At 38.2% G+C, this 20,685-nt stretch overlaps 2 non-coding genes across 2 annotated transcripts; both read left to right on the top strand.

Moving 5' to 3' along the window:
- The first annotated feature begins 15,164 nt into the window (after positions 1-15,164).
- TRNAL-AAG (transfer RNA leucine (anticodon AAG)) lies at positions 15,165-15,245 on the top strand. The gene has a single exon. It is a non-coding gene; the product is annotated as a tRNA-Leu (tRNA).
- An 849-nt stretch (positions 15,246-16,094) lies between these two features.
- TRNAP-AGG (transfer RNA proline (anticodon AGG)) lies at positions 16,095-16,166 on the top strand. The gene has a single exon. It is a non-coding gene; the product is annotated as a tRNA-Pro (tRNA).
- Positions 16,167-20,685: the final 4,519 nt, after the last annotated feature.

Here is a 20,685-nt window from a genome sequence, read left to right as displayed (position 1 = left end):
TTCCGCATATAAGGCTATACCACATCTTTCTGGTTGTGGTTCTTTCTTTCTCCATATTTTGGGACTCAATGAATCTTGCTCCTTCTGAGTTGTTTGCTGAAACCTACTCCTGCATTCAGAATCTTCATGACCAAAGTTGTTACAAATAGAACATTCTATTTCATTTTCAAGAGCAGAAAAGTTATTGTAGGTCCTTTTCATGATTCCAGTCACACTCCCTTGATTTCGTGCTTCTCTGGTCATGATGGTCTTGTAGGCAACACATTGAGCTGCTTTGTGTCCAAAGTTATGACAAGAGAAACATTGGCCATTGAAGAAATTCCTGCGATTATCAAACCTTCCGTCCAGGTGATTGTAATTTCCATAGCCATTCATTCTTAAGGCAAATTGAGAATGATTTACCTGTGGTTGGTTGTAGCTTTTGTTCATCCTTAAAGTAGATCGCCCTCGATTTACTTGGTGATCTATGTTCATCTTGTTGAGAATGCAACAAGATGATGGAGCTTAGTGGAAAGGAGTCGCCTTCACTAAGTGGGCCCGCAGGCAAATTATGGCGCAAAGTCTATTTTTAGACATATGGATCATGGTCTATGAGCTGCAAAATGTTGTTTATGGATGATTGGTCATGTTGGGAAAAAATAGATGGACTTCTATTTCTGGTTCACAGCAGGAGTGATCAAAGTCTATTTTTAGATGCCAGGCTAAAAATAGAAAAGTCAAATATTATTGTCTCATAATAATATTTAGACTATAAACTTTATCTTATCCTCTTGGAGCACTTCAGTTTGAGCTACAGATTTGGCACATGCAGCTGTCAGAAGGAAATACACTTTCTTTGTGGGTCAGTTGCGTTGTTGCATGCAGGACTTCAGTTAGAACTCAAGCAGTTGAGTTTGGTGGAGTTGATTGTGGAGTTGATGGAGTTGTGTTCAGTTTGACTTGGTTAAACTAGTTGTAATTAGTCTAACTGCAAATAGACTAATGATGAGTTGTTAAACTAATTATTAACTCATAAAGCAACTAAAGAATACATCAGTTAACTCAGTTGCATGTCAGTGCATGTATAATTCAACAGGGACAGGTGTTAGAACTTGAGATTGCTATCAGCTGTGACTATAGTTGTGCATGAGGACTTTCACAAGCATAGATTGAGTATGCCAATGAGTATTGTGTAGTATTTGCCCAGTAGAATAGCCTGTTCTCACGTGATTTCTAGTGTGATTGATTCTCAGCAAGTAATGTGCAATAGAGGCAGGTAAAGCAGTGGAGAAGATTTGAACCTGTGACTTGTTCAGGTCTGAGCTGGTTTGTGTGTAACAGGTGGAGATAGTGCTGGATACTTGAGAGGAGTATTGTACTATGTAATGTTACATGTTCTCAATCATTAATATACAGATAGTGTGGGGTTTTCAGTTGTAAGCTTTCCCCGGGTTACATATTGTGTTAATGTGTGCATGCGATTGATGTTTCATTTTTTTTGATGCCGCTAAATTGTTGATAACGTAGAGGAGGTTATGTATTATGCATGTATTCCGCAATAGTGTATAATCGAGATAATCTCTGTTGAATATGTGTTTATTATTCGAAATTTCTACATGGTATCAGAGCTGTTGATCACCAAATCTACTATTCAGGAAGTGTTTACATCTTATTTCTTCAGGCAAAGTCTATAATCGGGCCAGGTAGCCTATGGATTCATCCTTCCTTTGGAAGGTGAGATATCTAGTAAAATCCCATATAGTCAATCTCTGTACAAGAAATACCTTGTTCTCATGAATCTTAGATCGGAGGCGGTTGAGTTTGGAGCTGGTGGATTTCGAATTTGCAACAGTGTTTTCTTGGTGTCAACGTTGTAATGTCTTTCAATGGATTGCAATTGGAGTATGCTCTTGAGGGTATCTTGAACTATATTGCATGGAAGGACAGGATGGAGGTGGTGTTAGATGATAATGGGCTGAAGGAGTTCATAGAGGTTGAGGTCCCAAAGCCTACTGATGCTGCCGCAGCTGAGGCTTGGCAAAAGAAGACAACAAAGTGTCGAAGGATTTTGTTAGAGGGCGTGAAGGATCACATTGTGTCCAACCTGCATGGTAAGGCTTCTCCATACTTGATGTGGAAAGCTTTGACAGATCTATTCCAAAGCAAGAGCGATCAGAGGAAGCTGGCGCTTAAGGATAAACTCATAAACATCAAATGTGAGAAGGGTGACAGTATGCCCAAGTATCTCACGAAGTTCACTCAGTGCAGAGATGTGCTAGGAAGTGTGGGGGTAACTGTTGATGATGAAGACTTGGTGAGATTGGCTCTACCTGGTCTTCCAAAGAGTTGGCATTCCTATCAGGACTCTGTCAATGGTCGGGAGAAACTGCCAGGATGGGAGAGACTTTGGTCACATCTTGTGTAGGAGGAGATCAGGTGGAGTACCAGGGACAGATCTTCATGAAAGGGAACTGATGAAGAAAATTGCGCTTTGGCTGCCAAAGCAAAGAAGGGGAAGAGCAAGAAAGCTTCTCAGTCTGGTGCGAAAGGCAAGAAGCAGGATATGTCCAAGGTGAAGTGTTTTCACTGTCACTAGCACAGACACTATGCCACTAATTGTCCGCAAAAGAAGAAGAACAAGCAAGCTGTTGGATCTGCAGCAGGAGAGGCTCTAGCCTCGCAGTTTGAGCTTGATTTTTCATTGATCGCATGCTTGGTTTCAAGTGTGATGGGATCGGTGTGGTACTTGGACAGTGGTGTGTCTTTTCACATGATAGGAGATTGAGATTTGTTTTCTGATCTGGAGGACAAAGATCTTGGAGTGCACATCGAGATGGGCGATGATGGTAGATACACTGCGACCGGTATCGGTATCATTTCATTTGAGAGGGAGTCTGGTAAACCCTTCGTATTGAAGGAAGTGATGCATGTTCCAGGATTGAAGAAGAATCTTATCTTTGTGGCAATGTTAGAAGACAAGGGATATAATGTTGTTTTCAGCGAGGGAAAGGCTTTCCTACGTAGCAAGACAACTAGAGAAACCCGGAAGATAGGGGTTCGAGTGAGGAACCTTTATCAGTTGCATGTAGATGGATGCGCAGCAGTGGCATGCAAGGCAGAAGGATTGGTGAGCCGAGATGATGGTGAGCTATGACACAGGAGATTGGGTCACCTTCACCATGGAGCCTTGAAGGTACTGCAGCAGATCACTACAGGGCTTCCTAAAGGCACTCTTGCGCAGTCAGATCAGTGCAAGGGGTGTACTTTGGGAAAGTTTGTGAAATCCACCTTTCACGAGAAGGATAGTTGTGCCATGACGATCCTTGAGAGAATTCACACAGACATGTGTGGACCTTTCTCAATAGCTTTGACAGCAAAACACAAGTATTATGTGATTTTTGTTGATGATTTCTCTCGTAAGTGCTGGATCTTCTTCATGCATAAGAAGAGCAAGACATACTGAAAGTTCTGTGAGTTCAAAGCACTGGTTGAGAAGGAGTCGGGGAAGAAGGTGAAGGCTCTTAGGAGCGATAATGGCGGTGAATACATCTCTGACGAGTTCAAGGATTTCTGCAAGGCAGAAGGGATTTGAAGAGAGCTCATAGCTCCCCATAACCCACAGCAGAACGGGGTTGCTGAGTGGAAGAACAGAATGATCATGGGTGTTGCACGGGCGATGTTGCATGATTAGGGCCTACCCCTTCATTTGTGGGTGGAAGCATGCAATACAGCAGTTTATGTGTAGAACCGTTGTCCTCACAGGATACTTGGCATGAGTACACCCGAGGAGGCTTATTTTGGTAAGAAGCCTGATCTTTCTCATTTGAGGATTTTTGGTGCTAACGTTTACATGCATGTGACAAAGGATGACAGGAAGAAGTTGGAGCCGATCGCAGAGGTTGGGATATTTGTGGGGTACACTGATACACCCCACAACTATCGTGTGTATTTTCCAAACAGTGGTAAGACTGTTGTGCGACGGGATATAAAATTTCAGAAGGAGAAAGCCATGAAGTGTTCACTTGAGAGGGAGCCACACTTGCATGCAGATGATGAGCTATTAGTTCCTAAAGATGAGCTTTAGGACATGGATCAACCACAGGACGAGGTTCATGGAGTGGAAGAGACCACTCATGCAGCGCCAACCATCAGAGGGCGAAAGCGCTTGACAGAAGTTGAGCGACTGGCTCAAGATGCAGAGAAAGTTGTAGGACGACCTACAGCCCAACGCAGGCAAAGACAGTCACTTGATCGGTACACTGGATACATGGCTCTTATGAGAAAATGTGTTGTGACTGAGCCATCCTCTTTCGAGGAAGCTGTGGAGGATCCTGCATGGGTAGATGCCATGGTGGAAGAGTATGATTCGATTGTCAAAAACAGTGCATGGGAGATTGTTCCTAGACCGGAAGGGAAATCAGTGGTGGGTTCGAGATGGATCTACAAAGTTAAGCAGGCAGCTGACGAGAGTGTGGAGAAGTACAAGGCAAGATTTGTTGCCCAAGGCTTTTCACAGATAGAGGGGATCGATTATGAGGAGACCTTTGCACCTGTCACAAGGTATTCTTCCATATGGACGATTCTTGCTCTCTCAGCGCAGATGGGATGGCACATTCTTCAGATGGATGTGAAGACTACGTTCCTCAACGGAGTCATTGAGGAGGAGGTGTACATTGAGCAGCCCGAAGGTTTTGAGATCTTCAGCAGTGAGTCACATGTGTGCAGGCTCAAGAGAGCGTTGTATGGGTTGAAACAAGCACCACGTGCTTGGTACACATGGATAGACATCTATTTCACCAGACTTGGATTATCCAAGAGTGAGGCAGATCCAAACCTATACCAGATTATGGTGGAGGGTAAGTTGCTTATCATTGTACTTTATGTAGATGATTTGATTCTGACGAGTGATGAGTTGTTGATATTTTCATGCAAGGATGATCTTGCTAAGGAGTTTGAGATGAAGGATTTGGGCCTCCTTCATTATTTCCTGGGATTGGAAATTTGGCAGCGCAGTGATGGATTATTTGTTTCTCAGGGTAAGTATGCTCAGGAGATACTGGAGAAGTTCAACATGCATGGTTGCAAGCCTGTTGATACTCCTCTTCCTGGTGGTTGGAGGAAGGAGGATGCAACTTCGGCAGAAGAAGTGGATGCCACTGTTTATCGACAGTTGGCGGGGTCGCTTATGTATCTGGTCAATACACGACCCGATATATGCTATGTTGTTAACTAGCTTTCACAAGCTATGGTTAAGCCTACCAAGCTCTTCTGGAAGGTGGGCAAGCATGTATTGCGTTATTTGAGAGGCACATCGGGATATGGTTTGTGGTACAGACAGGAGGATGAGGTGAAGCTATGTCGCTTCACGGATGAAGATTGGGCAAGGAGCCCAACGGACATAAAGAGCAAATTAAGAGGGGTCTTCAGTATGGGATCGACAGAAGTTTCTTGGTACAGCAGGAAGCAAATATCCGTGGAACTCAGTTCAGCAGAGGCCGAGTATATGGCAGCAAGTTTGGCTGCATGCGAGGCTATATGGATGAGGAGGATTCTAGTCGGTTTGTTTGGTTCTCACTTGGCTCCTACTGTGATTTACTGTGATAACCAGAGTTGCATTAAACTCTTGGCTAATCCTATATTTCATGACAGATCTAAGCATATTGACATCAGGTACCATCATATCAGAGATTGTGTGCAGCAGAGAATCATGTTACTTTCATACATTCCAACGGAGGATCAGGATGCTGATATCTCGACGAAGGCACACCAGGAGCAAATTCGAATACCACTGAGGCAGGATAGGGGTTGCTGATAATCCATATCTTGTTGAGAGGGAGTGTTGAGAATGTAACAATATGATGGAGCTTAGTGGAAAGGAGTTGCCTTCACTAAGTGGGCCTGCAGGCAAATTATGGCGCAAAGTCTATTTTTAGACTATGTCTATTTTTAGACATATGGATCATGGTCTATGAACTGCAAAATGTTGTTTATGGATGATTGGTAATGTTGGGAAAAAATAGATGGACTTCTATTTCTGGTTCACAGCAGGAGTGATCAAAGTCTATTTTTAGACGCCAGGCTAAAAATAGAAAAGTCAAATATTATTGTCTCATAATAATATTTAGACTATAAACTTTATCTTATCCTCTTGGAGCACTTCAGTTTGAGCTATAGATGTGGCACATGCAGCTGTTAAAAGGAAATACACTTTCTTTGTGGGTCAGTTGAGTTGTTGCATGCAGGACTTCAGTTAGAACTCAAGCAGTTGAGTTTGGTGGAGTTGATGGAGTTGTGTTTAGTTTGCCTTGGTTAAACTAGTTGTAATTAGTCTAACTTCAAATAGACTAATGATGAGTTGTTAAACTAATTATTAAATCATAAAGCAACTAAAGAATACATCAGTTAACTCAGTTGCATGTCAGTGCATGTACAGTTCAACAGGGACAGGTGTTAGAGGTTGAGATTGCTATCGGTTGTGACTATAGTTGCGCATGAGGATTTGCACAAGCATAGATTGAGTATGCCAATGAGTTTTATGTAGTATTTGCCCAGTAGAATAGCCTTTGCTCACGTAATTTCTAGTGTGAGTGATTCTCAGCAGGTAATGTGCAATAGAGGCAGACAAAGCAGTGGAGAAGATTTGAACCCGTGACTTGTTCAGGTCTGAGCTGGTTTGTGTGTAACAGGTGGAGATAGTGTTGGATACTTGAGAGGAGTATTGTATTATGTAATGTTACATGTTATGAGAGGAGTATTTTACTATGTAATGTTACATGTTATCAATCATTAATATATAGATAGTGTGGGGTTTTCAGCTGTAAGCTTTCCCCGGGTTACATATTGTGTTAATGTGTGCATGCGGTTGATGTTTAATTGTTTTTGATGCTACTAAATTGTTGATCAACGTAGAGGAGGTTATGTATTATGCATGTATTCCGCAATAGTGTATAATCGAGATAATCTCTGTTGAATATGTGTTTATTATTCAAAATTCCTACACATCTTTGAAGTAAATTGTCCCTGATTTACCTGATGATCTGCATTGTGCCTTTGTTGTCGATTGTCAACCTGTTCACTTCTCCTTGCTGCTTCAAGATAACTTTTGGAGGTAGATGGCTTCTATGCTTGAGATGCTTCTTTAGTATACCCAAGGCCTGTCTTGATTAGAGGAGAACGTTGCACTTTGAAAATCTCATCTAAAGTTTCAGATCCTTTAGCAAATCTAAGATTAAGAGTTTTTGTTTTGTCAATATCTTTTCTAAGTCCCACAATTTCACATTCTAAATTTTCATTGTGTTTTTCCCTTTCAGCAAGTTGGAATGTCAGAGTATCTATAATCATATTCTTTTCTTCTAAACAAATTTTAAGTTTAGAAATTTCTTTATAAAGACCTTCTTCATCTATAGCATCCAAGAAATCATCATCTTCAAAAGCCATCAAAAGTCTATAATCATTACCTTGTTCATCTTCATCACTATTTTAAAATCCATCACTGTCTTCATGTGTATAATAGCTCTTCTTACTCACATTCTGTTTTCTGTTCCATCTAGCTGGTTCCTTACCTTTGTCAAGCTTATCTTTATAAGGACACTTGGCTGCATAGTGACCGACTCTTCCACAAGCAAAGCATTTAAAAGGTAGATTACCTCTAAATCTTCCAAAACCCCGTTGAAGGTTCTTGACAAAGTTTGATTCTTCCTCTCCTTCTGACATATGTCCTGACTCATTGTATTCTCCTTTTCCTAAGGCTTTGAATTTAGATTCTCTCATGTCTGATGGTCCTCCTTTTCTCATTTCGAAAGCAGTTAGGATTCCGTGCAGCTGCGACATGGTAATGCTTTGAAGATTTTTCTTTTCTTCTATGGCCGAAACTTTTGATTCAAACTTAGAAGACAAAGATCTTAGAACCTTTTCAACCAAAGTATATTCTTTTATCTCTTCACCCAAGTTTTTCATACAATTAACAATCTCATCTATACGTAAGAAATAATTAGCCACACTTTCATCATTGTGCATTCTAAGAGTTTCATATTGGATTCTAAGAGTTTGTAGTTTTGCACGCTTCACTTGATCATCTCCTTCATAACTCAGAATGATGTTGTCCCATATTTCTTTTGTAGTTTTGAGCTGCATAACCTTGACGAATTCTGATTGAGATAAACTCCCTAATAGAGTATTGACAGCCTTTGCATTTGTTTCATACTGCTTCTTACCATCCATATCTATAGGAGTTGCTAATGGAAATGTGTATCCTGTTTCCATGACATCCCAAACTTCTGTGCCAAGAGATTGAAGATAGGTTGTGATTCTTACCTTCCAATAGACGAAGTTGCTTCCATCAAAGATTGGTGGCATGATATATGCCTCCTTTTCGTAGTTTCTCATGATGATAGATCTTCCTTCAAGCGATCAAGCCTCTTCTAAAAGACCTACTTTGATACCAATTGTTGGAAATAACACTGAGAGGGGGGGGGGAGTGAATCAGTATTATTAGGTCAATTATTTTTCATTTCACAATCATATTTGTATACGCTACTTCAATTAGTGAAAAACTGCGTATGTACGTAACTACAGTTAAGGAAACCAACGTATAATCAACAGACTTGTAATTTAAATTATTTTTCAGATGTTGATCATTAATCTATGCATCAAACTATATAAACAATAACCAGGAACAGTAAAACAAAACAGGCAGTCACACATAAGAACACAAGATATAAGGTGGAAACCAAATGTGGGTGAAAACCACCTACTGCAATCCGTCTCTATCTTCTTTTAATTAGAAACTTCTTTTACAATGATCCTGTACTGGTGCAATCTTATACCAGTACGCAGGCTACTACCTGTAGAAGGCTACAACCTTCTCTCGTTCTCCAGCTTCTCCTGGAAGGGAGCTACAACCCCCTTAGCTCTTGTACTAGCTGAGGTACTAGTACGTAGGTGTTGACCTACAGAAGGCTACAACCTTCTCTTTTCTTTCAAGGACCACGTTTCATTAATTTTCAAACTAGATCCATGAATAACATCAATCAAACATCAAGTATATCTGCATCAACCAATCTCCTTTGCACCAAACAAAACTAAATCAAATAGTCACTTCTCTGAATGTTGTACCCAAAAAATAGTAAAAGTAACCAGACACCAATTCTGAAGCCAAAACACTGCAACAATATATAGAAGTAGCTAAAACATAATTCAAGACACGTACGCTACTTCAATGTGTACAACCTGCATGCATACGCTAATGAATTAAGGCCAACGTGCGTATACATGATTTTGAATTACAAATCCAGTGTGTATACGTGCCTTTGCTTCATTGAACTTGCGTATAGATTTATAAAAGATAATTTATCCTTTTCACTTATTCATACATCAGTTATACCCAGATTATCAGATTTATAGATCAAGTCATGCGCCAACAATAACATATCAAAATCACACAGAGATACTACTGTTCAAGCCTTAATATCTTGACCCATCAATAGCACTTATCCTTCTTCTTGCACTCAGGTTCTTCCTTGATTCAGATCCATCTATGCACCATAACCCAATGACCAGTATTCCAGATCTAGCTCTTCATAAGATATTCAATGCTTGAGTCAATGCCTTTGTCTAATGATCTCCTTCCCCTTTTATAGTCTTAGGCCTTACACAATACCATGGTCCAAAACCATAAAGAATCAATACCTTGGACCAAATACCTGGGTTCAACACTTCAGACGAGATACCATGGTCCAAAACCATAGGTCCAAATACCAAGGACTAAATACCATGGACCAAAAATAAGTTTTCCCACACATACGCACTTTTCTGTCCATGAAAGTGTGTGCATACGCATATGCGACTTTTGGTCGACAATCCCGCGTGTATATGCGACTTAGTTAAAGGAAACTTGCGTATACCTCCTTTTCTTTCATTCTGAGAGCCTGAACAGTGATCTTCCATCTGAGTGAGTTGCCATCAAGGACAACACCTGTGTCATAGTGCCAACCTGTGTCATAATGCCAACAAATTTTTCTGTTCTCAAGCCCTTATAGAAAATGTGTCTCATTATTCTTTATCCCCATGAATATTCTCTCCTTGAATCTCAGGCGCTTGGGGATGCTTCTAAAAAATTATCCCTTAGACACATAATTGGATCTATGATTCTGATTATCATCTTTATCCAGGAATCTATGGCTTTAGTGGATAAATCAAAATCATAATTTCATCCATTTGTCCAAGTTCGTGTTTTGTGGCTATTGAATCATGTGTTTTATCTAGTGGATTGGTGGCATTATGGGACCCCAAGTGGGTTTATTTAAAATCTTACAATATTTTTGTAGGCATCCTCCTTTTGGGCTTTGTAAGGGGTTTATCCCATTAAATCTATTTCCTCAATATGTATGCTCCATACAGGGACAAACATGCTTTCTGGCAAAGGGTGGATGACTATGGGATTTTGAAGATTGGCTATGTGATCTTAGTTGGGGATTTAAATATTACCATTTGTAGAGAGGAGTGTTGAGGATATCGGTGTCGGTTTGACCCTCTGGGAAATCACATCTTGGATATTTTTACTAAAAATCATTTAGTTGATGTTAGACCTATTCCTTTGGTCCCTACTTGGAGCAATGGTAGAATGGGTACAAATCATATTGAACAAATATTAGATAGGTTCTTGGTGCATGAGAACATCTTGTAAATCGTGGGTAATGTGTGATCGTGAGTATCTCATGCTAAAATATCGAACCATACTCCCATTATATTTCAGTGGTGGGGGGAGGGGGAATCTTGGAAGGGCCTCCCCTTCAAGTTCAATCATACCTGGCTTGATGAGGAGGATTTTGGCAAGATGGTCTATGAGTCCTAGGCTTCCTTCGAAGATTCTGATGACGGATCTCCTATGTCCCTGATTATGGATAATTTACTAAGGTTAAAGAAAGCAATTTGTTCTTGGGAACAAGAAAAAAAATATGAAGAGGGATCTTGAGGAGATTGAGGTAAAAATGGAATGAATTTTTAAGTGCTTGGACAAAGTGGGTGTGTCCCTCTTACAACAATATTTATTGAAATAATTGGAATTGAAAAAAGGACACATTCTAAAGTTGTAGGAGGCCTCATGGAAATTGAAACGTTTAGTGATTTGGGTGAAATATGGGGATCGTATTACCTGTTTATTTTATCATTGTGCTACACAGAGGAGGAACAAAAATACCATTTGGGAAATCGAGACCACCTATGGAGAAAGAGTTTTTAAAACATAAGATATTCAAAAAGTAGTTGTTAAGTATTTTGAGGGTATATACAAGGAATGTAATTCTATGGACATCCATAATTAGTTATGGTGCATTGAGGCATATCCTAATATGTTCTCAACTGAAACTAATGTTGTTGTGGGTCATCCTATCATGTTGGATGAGATTTCCATGGTTCTATGTTCTTTCTTAGGGGATAAATTCCCTAGTCTAGACAGGTGGACAGTTGAGATTTTCATACACTTTTTCGACATTATGGGCAAGGATATTTTGAACATGGTGGAGGAGTCGCGATGCACTGTATAGGTGGTTGGGATGATAAATTCAACTTTTATTGCTCTCATACTGAAGCCCTCCCACCCTACTTCTTTCATTGATTTCTGCCTGATCTCTCTTTTGCAATATCAGATATAAGTTGATTTATAATATCATCGATTTTTTTTCTTTTTCTTTTTCTTTTTCTGGTGGTTCATGAACACCCGCGGTCACTGGGTGGCCGCTATGTCCACGAAAATATCTGAACTTGATTAAGGGTATCAAGCCTCGCAACCATCTGAGCTTGATCAAGGGTATCAAACTCCTCGGCCAATAGCAAGGCCTAACCCCAAGGGCTTCGGGGAGAATTGAACCTATGACCTCCTGAACGATGAGGCACTTATTTGATCAGTTGAGCTAACCATTGGGGCTCTAATATCATCGATTTAATATTAAAAGAGATGTTATTTGTTTATATTTTCATGGATCAAGTCAGATTCCTCCAAAATCAACAGATTCGGGATGGTGTTGCGATAGCACAATAATGCATACACTTTATTTGGACAATGAAGAAAGATGAATTGATGATGAAGCTAGATTTTCATAAAGCCTATGATTTCATAGATTGGTCTTTTCTACGGATGATTCTTACCAAGATTGGTTTATGTCTAGACAATGTCGGCTAGATTCTGGTATGTGTCTCATCGATTAATTTCTCAATTCTGATTAATGGAGTTCCATCAACATTCTTCTAGGCTTCCAGAGGTCTCCAACAAGGGAGCTCATTATCTCTGTTTTTATTTATCCTGGTTATTGATGGCATGTGTCTCATCGATTAATTTCACAATTCTGATATTTCCGCAGTCTGCAGGTAACTAAAAGGGCATCTATTTATGCATGATGTGCTTATTTTTGGATAGGTCTCGTTGTCCCAATGTAATGTTTTACATTTTATTATTTCTAGATCTAGATATGCATTCATATTATATCTTAATTGTTGCAAATCTATTTTGATTCATTCCTCTGAAAATAATGAGGAGGTTGTTGAGATTGCTATACTTTTTGGGGTGGTTATTTTTGGTCTCGATGTTGGCTTCACATACCTAGGCTTCAAGATGAACCCAAATAAGTACCAGATCATGGATTGACAATGGCTCTTGAATAAATTTCAGAAGTGTCTATCCCTTTGGTCTCATCATTGGTTATCTATGGGGAGAAGATATATTCTCATACAATTTGTTCTCCAACACATTTTGGTGTATTAGATGCATCTTTACATGTTACTAAGGAAGATCATCTAGAGTATCAAGGTCGTATTTGAAAATTTCCCGTTTTTGGGGGCCAGGGGATTATAAATTTCATCTGGTTAGTATGGATGTAATAACTTGGAGGAAGGAGACCGGTGGTTGGGGTTTATTGGATCTAAAGGTTTTTGGTTGGGCTCTTCTAACCAAGATTTTATGGAGAGCACTAAATGGCAACTGTATCTGGCAAGACATCATAAAAGAGAAATATTTAAATGATATGTTGTTGTTGCACTAGTTCAAATATGAGGATGCTGTTATGAGCAAAGGATCATACATTTGGAATGGCTTTTTAAAAATAAGGACTTTTCTTTTTAACAACATGCATTGGTCCTTTGAAAATGGAGGTAAGAACTTAGATGGGTTTGACACTATCTGAGGTACGTTGGATAAACATATCCTTCATATGCAGGTTTTAGAAGCCCTGCATGCAAAAGGTATTACTTCTTGGCACAAATTTAAGAGGGTTTTGATATTATGCATTTCCATCAAGGAAAGAGGCGATGAAGATTGGTCTTGAAGGTTTCAATGTTGTTAGGTGGAATCAATATACTTCTAATTTAAAGATGACAGACATTTTTATGGGTGGTAGTGAAGATGTTCTATGTTGGAATGGTTCTTTACGTGATGGGAATGTTGTGGTATCGAAAGTATATAAATACTTCTCTTGTACTATACAAGGTTCTATATATCAATGTTGATACAAGGGGGTGTGGTGCTGGAAAGTTCCTTTGCAGATTAATATTTTTGGTTGGCTTTTATGGAAGAACCACACCCTCATTGGGAAAATATTTGTAAAAGAGGTATCAATGGTCCGAGATGGTGTTCTTTCTGTAGGGATTCGTAAGAGAATTCCCTATATTTATTCTTGCAGTGCCCCTTTGCTATTGCGATGTGGTTATAGGTTTTAGAGGGTTTCCTGTTGTCTTCAAGGGCCTTCTCCTCATTAGAGGCATGTTTTAAATCTTGGTTTAATAGGCGGGGGAAGCATAAGACATTACCCTTGTTCATCACCTAGGAATTATGGTAGGTGAGGAACACAATTATTTTTGAAGGATTCCTTGTTGACATTTCTAGAATTTGCAATAACATACTGGATCGTTTCGATGAAGGAGATTGGATGAAAAAATTGGTTAAAGAGCCCAAGATTCTTAAGAATTTCCATCAGGTCGTGTCTCCAGCAAGATATTTTGACAGTGCTTCTCAACATGGGTGATGTGGTTGTGGGGTTGTGATTTTGATCAACTCAAATATGCACCTTCAGGGTTTTTGGTTCGTTGGAGGGGGTACAAATACTACAACAAAGATTCTTGCTCTATGGGGGTTGTTATATATGGCTAAGAATCTCAATCTAGAGTGGATTTCCTTCTATGGTGATTTAAGGGTTGTTATTGAATGAGCCTCTAGAAGAGCTAATCTATACTCCCCCAACTTGGCAAATTGGAAGTTACACATTGAGAAGATAAATCAATCTTTTACAAACATTTCAAGGCTTTAATCATATTGAATGCAAGGCATGACCATAACAGTAAAAATCAATTACAACATTAAAAAATTTCAATAAACTTTAATTAACATGACAAACATAAAATTAATGTAATAATCATAATAGTAATAAAACATAACAATGATTATGATCATAATAATCACATATACTATAAACAATGCAATCAACATAGCTATACAAAATGATTAAAAAATGAAAAACTACTCAACTCTTAAAAAAATTAAAATTATAGTAAAAATAAATCAAAATTATATTTTTAAAAACCCTCCAAAATATATACATTCACAAACACTTGAAAGAAGATTTTCCTTAAACATGAAACACCGTTAGAAAACACATTAACTAAAAAGGTCCTTAGAAGGTACTTCTTAAACAAGAAACATTTTTTAAAAAGATAAGCAAGATTCACGAAAACGTTCATGGATAAATATTGAAACGTTAATATTAGAGCTAATAAATGTTGAAGAGACTAACAAACACCTACTAATTTAGAAATGGCGGAGGAGCAAATTGTGTGTATATGAAACATATTTATGGAATTTTTCTCCAATCTAAGCCACAATCTAAAATTAATAAAAATCCTATAATCAATGATGACTCTATTAAAACCCTAATTTTAAATCAATTTCCGTCGGCCAATCCGATGGCGATGGTGAAGATTGAATTTTGGTTGATTTTTTTCCATAGCCTACCAATTATACGCATCCGAAAGATCATTGTCATCCTTAATTTTCTCATCGTTATGGAAAATGGAGGCGCGTCGTGTTGTTTTGTTGGTGGCACGGTGGCCACTGGGTCGGTTGTCACTCGGATCCAGCGATGCAAGAGGTAAAACTATCCGAAAGACAATGGTAAATATTTCACTCCAAATTTTAAACAACAGTTGAGATGGCCGAGTTGGTCTAAGGCGCCAGATTAAGGTTCTGGTCCGAAAGGGCGTGGGTTCAAATCCCGCTCTCAACATTCTTATAATGTCAAGATTGTGGTCTAAGGTGTTGGGCTCAAGTTACTTTTTTATAATGTCACGATGGCCGAGTGGGCTAAGGCGCCGGGCTCAAGTTCTTCTCCTCGCGTGAGGGCGTGGGTTCAAATCCTACTTTTTTATAACGTCACGACGGCCGAGTAGGCTAAGGCGCCGGGCTCAAGTTCTTCTCCTCGCGTGAGGGCGTGGGTTCAAATCCTACTTATGACACATTTTTATTTTGTCCAGATTCACATGCAATCTGTCTGTCACTTTAGTTGTGGTTTTCGATTCTCAACATTCTTACATTGTCAGGATGGCCAAGTGGTCTAAGGCGCCGGACTCATGTTCTCCCTCTCGCTTGAGGGCGTGGGTTCAAAACCACTTATGACACATTTTATTTTGTCCAGATTCACATGCAATCTGTCTGTCACTTTAGTTGTGGATTTCGATTCTCAACATTCTTATAATGTCCGGATGGCCGAGTGGTCTAAGACGCCGGACTCAAGTTCTCCTCCTCGCTTGAGGGCGTGGGTTCAAAACCCACTTATGACACATTTTATTTTGTCCAGATTCACATGCAATTTCTTAGTTGTGGTTTTTGATTCGGAGTCATCTACAGAGGTGGAGAAATTGATCTGAATAATTTAGGCAAAAAAAAATTCAAAAAATATTGTAAATGCAGTTTTTGAATAGTGTTTTTTTATGGTGAAAATAGATCCCTCTGATACTTTTCTTCAGATTCACATGCAATCTGTACAGTACTTTAGTTGTGATTTTCGATTTTAGGCAGGCGTTCAAATTCTAGCTCCTTCGACATTTGTTGAAAATCGCACAATTGCACCATCTGAGGGCATTTGGTCTAGTGGTATGATTCTCGCTTAGGGTGCGAGAGGTCCCGAGTTCAATTCTCGGAATGCCCCATATCATGGAATGTTCATTATGGCCTTAGTAGGCTCGGGGTAGGTTAAATCTTCTTTGTTTTCTTTTTCCGTGATCCGTGAGATTCATCCCTGCTCTCTCTAAAGATCAATAAATATGACCGCAAGAAAAAGTTTGTTTTCTTTTTCCGTGATCCGTGAGATTCATCCCTGCTCTCTCTAAAGATCAATAAATATGACCGCAAGAAAAAGTTAGAACAGGGCAAAATTCAGATGATCAAAACGCTAGTCGTAATAGCTGCAGAATGACAGCACTCGTGTAAAATGATCGAGTTTTTGAATGGGGTTTTCAATTTAGAATGTTCCAAAAAGATGAATGCTTTTCCCTTCCGAAAGCAGCGTCTCGTGTTATGGAAAAACAAATCTCCGAGTTCAATTTGCATTGGAATTTTAGAATAACAAGTCTCTCATGTCCACTAACATTCGAATCAAAACTATGTGATGGCAATTAAGTCTCTCATGTCCACTAACATTCGAATCAAAACTATGTGATGGCAATTAGAGTTTGTATCAAATTTGATTGGGTAATTTTGATTAAATTATTTTTGAGTGAGAAGCTTGCTATTATTATTATTACCTAATTTTAAGGTTATGGCCAAGTAGGACACCAAATTGGTGTATGAGACTTTCTTGTTTGTGGGACAAGGGACCCATTACCAAGCAGCGATTTCACTGCTGAGCCTATGAAGGCGTACATACTCTACCTCCCTCTAGTTTTGACCCTGTGACCTCGTAGGAGGAAACACATGCTCTTAACCATTAGGCCCACTTAGTTTGACACAACTTTGCCTTGTTGAGATGCTTGTCATATATAACCTTCATAGAGTCCTATTTTACCCTATTGTTGCCAATTTACATAGAGCATGAGCTTTGTCCAATCTATGTAATCGTATCAATTTGGTACCAAACTAGTATTTGTCTCACTATCTTTTAATGAGTCCAATGCAAAATGTATAGAAGGAATGATAAATTACATGGCACTATGACATCTTGTGCATAAGAAATCTTGAATGGGTAATACGAGCAAAGAAAGGAGCTTATTTCTCTTATAACATTTGGGTATAGAAGGTTATTGGAGCTACTATAAAATATGAAGGTGAAGGTTTTAAAATATTAAAAGTTGACTCCATCTAAAGTGAACTATAGTGGTTTTAGTATGATCAAAAGGTGATGTTATGAAGGGTATATTAGATTGATATTGTTGAGATAACAAAGCCATATAAGGAAATGACATGGATTTTAACTCAATTTACTAGGTAAAAGTTTATAAGGTAAGTGTGTATATATATATAAGATTAAATTATGTCAAATGAGATATCATGCCAATTGCTTAAATGGTAAGAGGGCCAAGAGATTTCATATATCATCTTGCTTAGTTTTTCATTTTAGTTTTATAAATTTCCTTAAAAGTTGACAGCCCAAGGTGAATAAGGTTAGAGGTGATCTTTGTACAAATGGTACTTGGTTCTTTGGAGGCGCAAGGTCCCATTTCATTTTTATAAATTTTAAGACACTTTTGTAAGATGATTTTGAAAAATGATAATAGGTTGTGCACCTCATAGTTTCAAAAAAAGAGGTAGGGCTTTATTGGTAGGAAGGGGTGAGTATTTCTACAAATAAGAATACACATATATTAGGATGTAAGCCTTTTGAGGAGAAACTCTACTATCTTCCAAATTTTGTTTAGGCTCGTTTCTTTGTGATAGAACCATGCAGGAAATATTGAAATGCTATGATTTCCTCCATCATAAGAAGTGAAGCAACTACGCACTGTGTCGTTTAAATTTGTGGGAGCAAATTTGTTTGGGACCATTTCTTTGTGATAGAACCATGTAGGAAATATTCAAATGTTATGATTTTCTCCATCATAAGAAGTGAAGCAACTCCTCACTACACCCTTCAAATTGGTAGGAGCAACCGTGAAATATCTCTGACACTTGATGGCGATATTTTCAACCTAAAGTAGGGAAAACTATCCTAGGGTATTATCTAGATACGGTATTAAATTCTTGGTGATTTTGAGTCATTATAAGAGTAATTTCCTATGATTTGAGTTACCTAAGAAGGGAGTAGGAGATAAGGAAGACATTAGTATTGAAGATGAGAATGTTAAAGAAGCACTTACATCTAGCACTAGTCCCATGAGTAAACTAAGTGGCCCAGATCCTCATGAAGATACTCATAACATGGTGAGTTCAAATGTCCAGACCAACTCAAATGAGAAATGGATGAAAATCCTTCTGGACAATAAAAAATATAAGGATACTAGTGAATGTTTCATTGTTTGGTGCAAAGGGGTAAATTGAGAGACAATTCTCAAAGGGGAGGAAGAGTTGTTAATTTTACTAAGAATGCTTCCAATTCAAATGAGAAGAGTATTGTTGCTCAGTGGTGGTAGTAGAAAACTATACAAGAGATGTGGAGAAGATGGTGGTGGTGAAGACCTCAAGAAATCTAAAAAAGATATTGAGCATGCAATCCCTACTCACATGAAGAGGAAGAGGTTAGGGAGTGATGATAAAGTAGTATCATTGAAGATGCCTCTTGAAAATCAAATCAACATTGGTAATGATATGGAAGTTGTTAATCATTTAGACAAATTCCCTAAATGGAAGATGCTTCATTTCAGTGGTAACAAACTATTAGAAAATGTAGTGATATTTCCCTGTTTTCGAAGATGCCTCTATTATTTTTCACCATCAATTAGACTAATAGAAATTTCAAATATTTAGGGAGAAGAAAAAAGGAAAAAACTTTCAAAAGACGAAAATGTTGTCTTTGATTCAAAGGATTCAAAGGCATCTAACAAAATGAAAATGCATGAAGCCATGGGGAAAAATATAGAACATGTCATTAGTGAGCATGAGGAATAACTTGAGAGGTTAAGAAGAGGGTTGTTGAATTGGAAAATGTTTTGAATTCTAAACCCCTATTACAATATCCTCTTACTATCACACACCTAAGGAAATCTATGAAGGCTCCTCAAAATGGACTACTAAGGTAAGGGTGGCTCAATGATTATTATTATGAGTAAGGAAAATTGTTGAAGGGAATGTGGAGGATGTAATGGTTTTTTCATTTGATTTATATGAAACAATCAATAAAGCTTCTACTCTACCTCGAAAATTCTTGTGCTTAAATAATCCCTAAATAATAAACTATGCAATTCAATGATAACTTTTTAGAAACATTTATTAGATGTCTAAAGACTGTGAATGACTAAAGGAATTTAAAATAAAATATCCCTTTTGATAACAAATTAATGGAAGTAAGAAAAGATGGGACGAAAAAACCATCAGACTCTATCTAATAATTGAATCTTGTGATAATATTGAGTATAGAAGATTTTAGGATTTCTTCAATGAAATCAAGAGTAGGAAAGGTTTGGAAGGACTACCACTTGTCCAAGATACAATGATATGTCAACCAAAAAGGGAGTAGAATTCACGTGCTTCTCTTGTAAATCTTCACGTATTTTCTTGAGCCACACAATACCTTTGTTTTTTCTATAACAATCACATGTTCTTCCTCTACTATGGAATATATTGGATTTGATTGCTTGCATGATCTCTAGGAGAAAACTACTGATCCAAAACTCATGAGATATCCTGAAGCTAACACTCCATTTTCTTATCCCCATCAAAGTTCGAATCAAGATATACAATTAGGTTTAAGTCAACCACCTTAGAATACTTGAGTCCGAAATATTGAGTTCCTTCACTTATCTTAGAACTCTTTTTGCAGTAAACCAATGCTTTTCAAAAAGTTTTTGCATGAACCTAGAAATAATACCAATAATGAATGAAATATCACTATCTACTTAGTTGCATCCTCAAATTCATTTCCTTTGTTTTGATGCGAACTTCAAATTTTGTTCCATTGGAGTAGAAAGAGTGTTACACTTAGCTATGTCAAATCTTGTTCAACAATTATGCAATGTACTTCTTTTTGGAGATGAATATGTACTTTGTATTTTGAGTCAAGGATTTAGAATTTTGTTGCATGTCTTATTTTTTCCTTAGTAATTATAATTGTCCTTATGTACACCACTTGTTTTGATCTTTATATGCCAAGAATTTTCTGCCATTATTTATTATAATTATAGAGATAGGATTGATAACAAATTATAATTGTGCCTTTTGGAATCACATCATGATTGTGACAATCCTTCTTGTTACCCCTCTTGTAAAAATCATTATGAATTGCAATTCACATAAATAATTTGGAAATACAAATAATGATCGGGCTAGAGGAGTGGGTATTCATTCAGAGGTTTGAGCAGGAGGAGTTGATTGGGAAGTGATTAAACCCAAACCACTTCATTTTTTTTACCACCGATCTCCCTAATGGATTAAATGGTCTATTGTTGCAAGCATTGAAGTTGTGTATGGGAAGCTTGCGGTAAAGGAAAATGCCCATGCGACCTCCCTATGTTGAGGGACATGTTATGAGAGTCAACACACAAGAGAAAAATGGACCAATGGGATGAAAAATAGAAGAG

The sequence above is a fragment of the Pinus tabuliformis genome, chromosome Q, assembly GCF_031772625.1.
Source record: "Pinus tabuliformis cultivar Carrire ecotype Pingquan chromosome Q, CPIR1, whole genome shotgun sequence".
NCBI classification, from domain to species: domain Eukaryota; kingdom Viridiplantae; phylum Streptophyta; class Pinopsida; order Pinales; family Pinaceae; genus Pinus; species Pinus tabuliformis.
The sequence above is the reverse complement of the archived record's forward strand: the minus strand, read 5'-3'. Positions and strand labels throughout refer to the sequence as shown.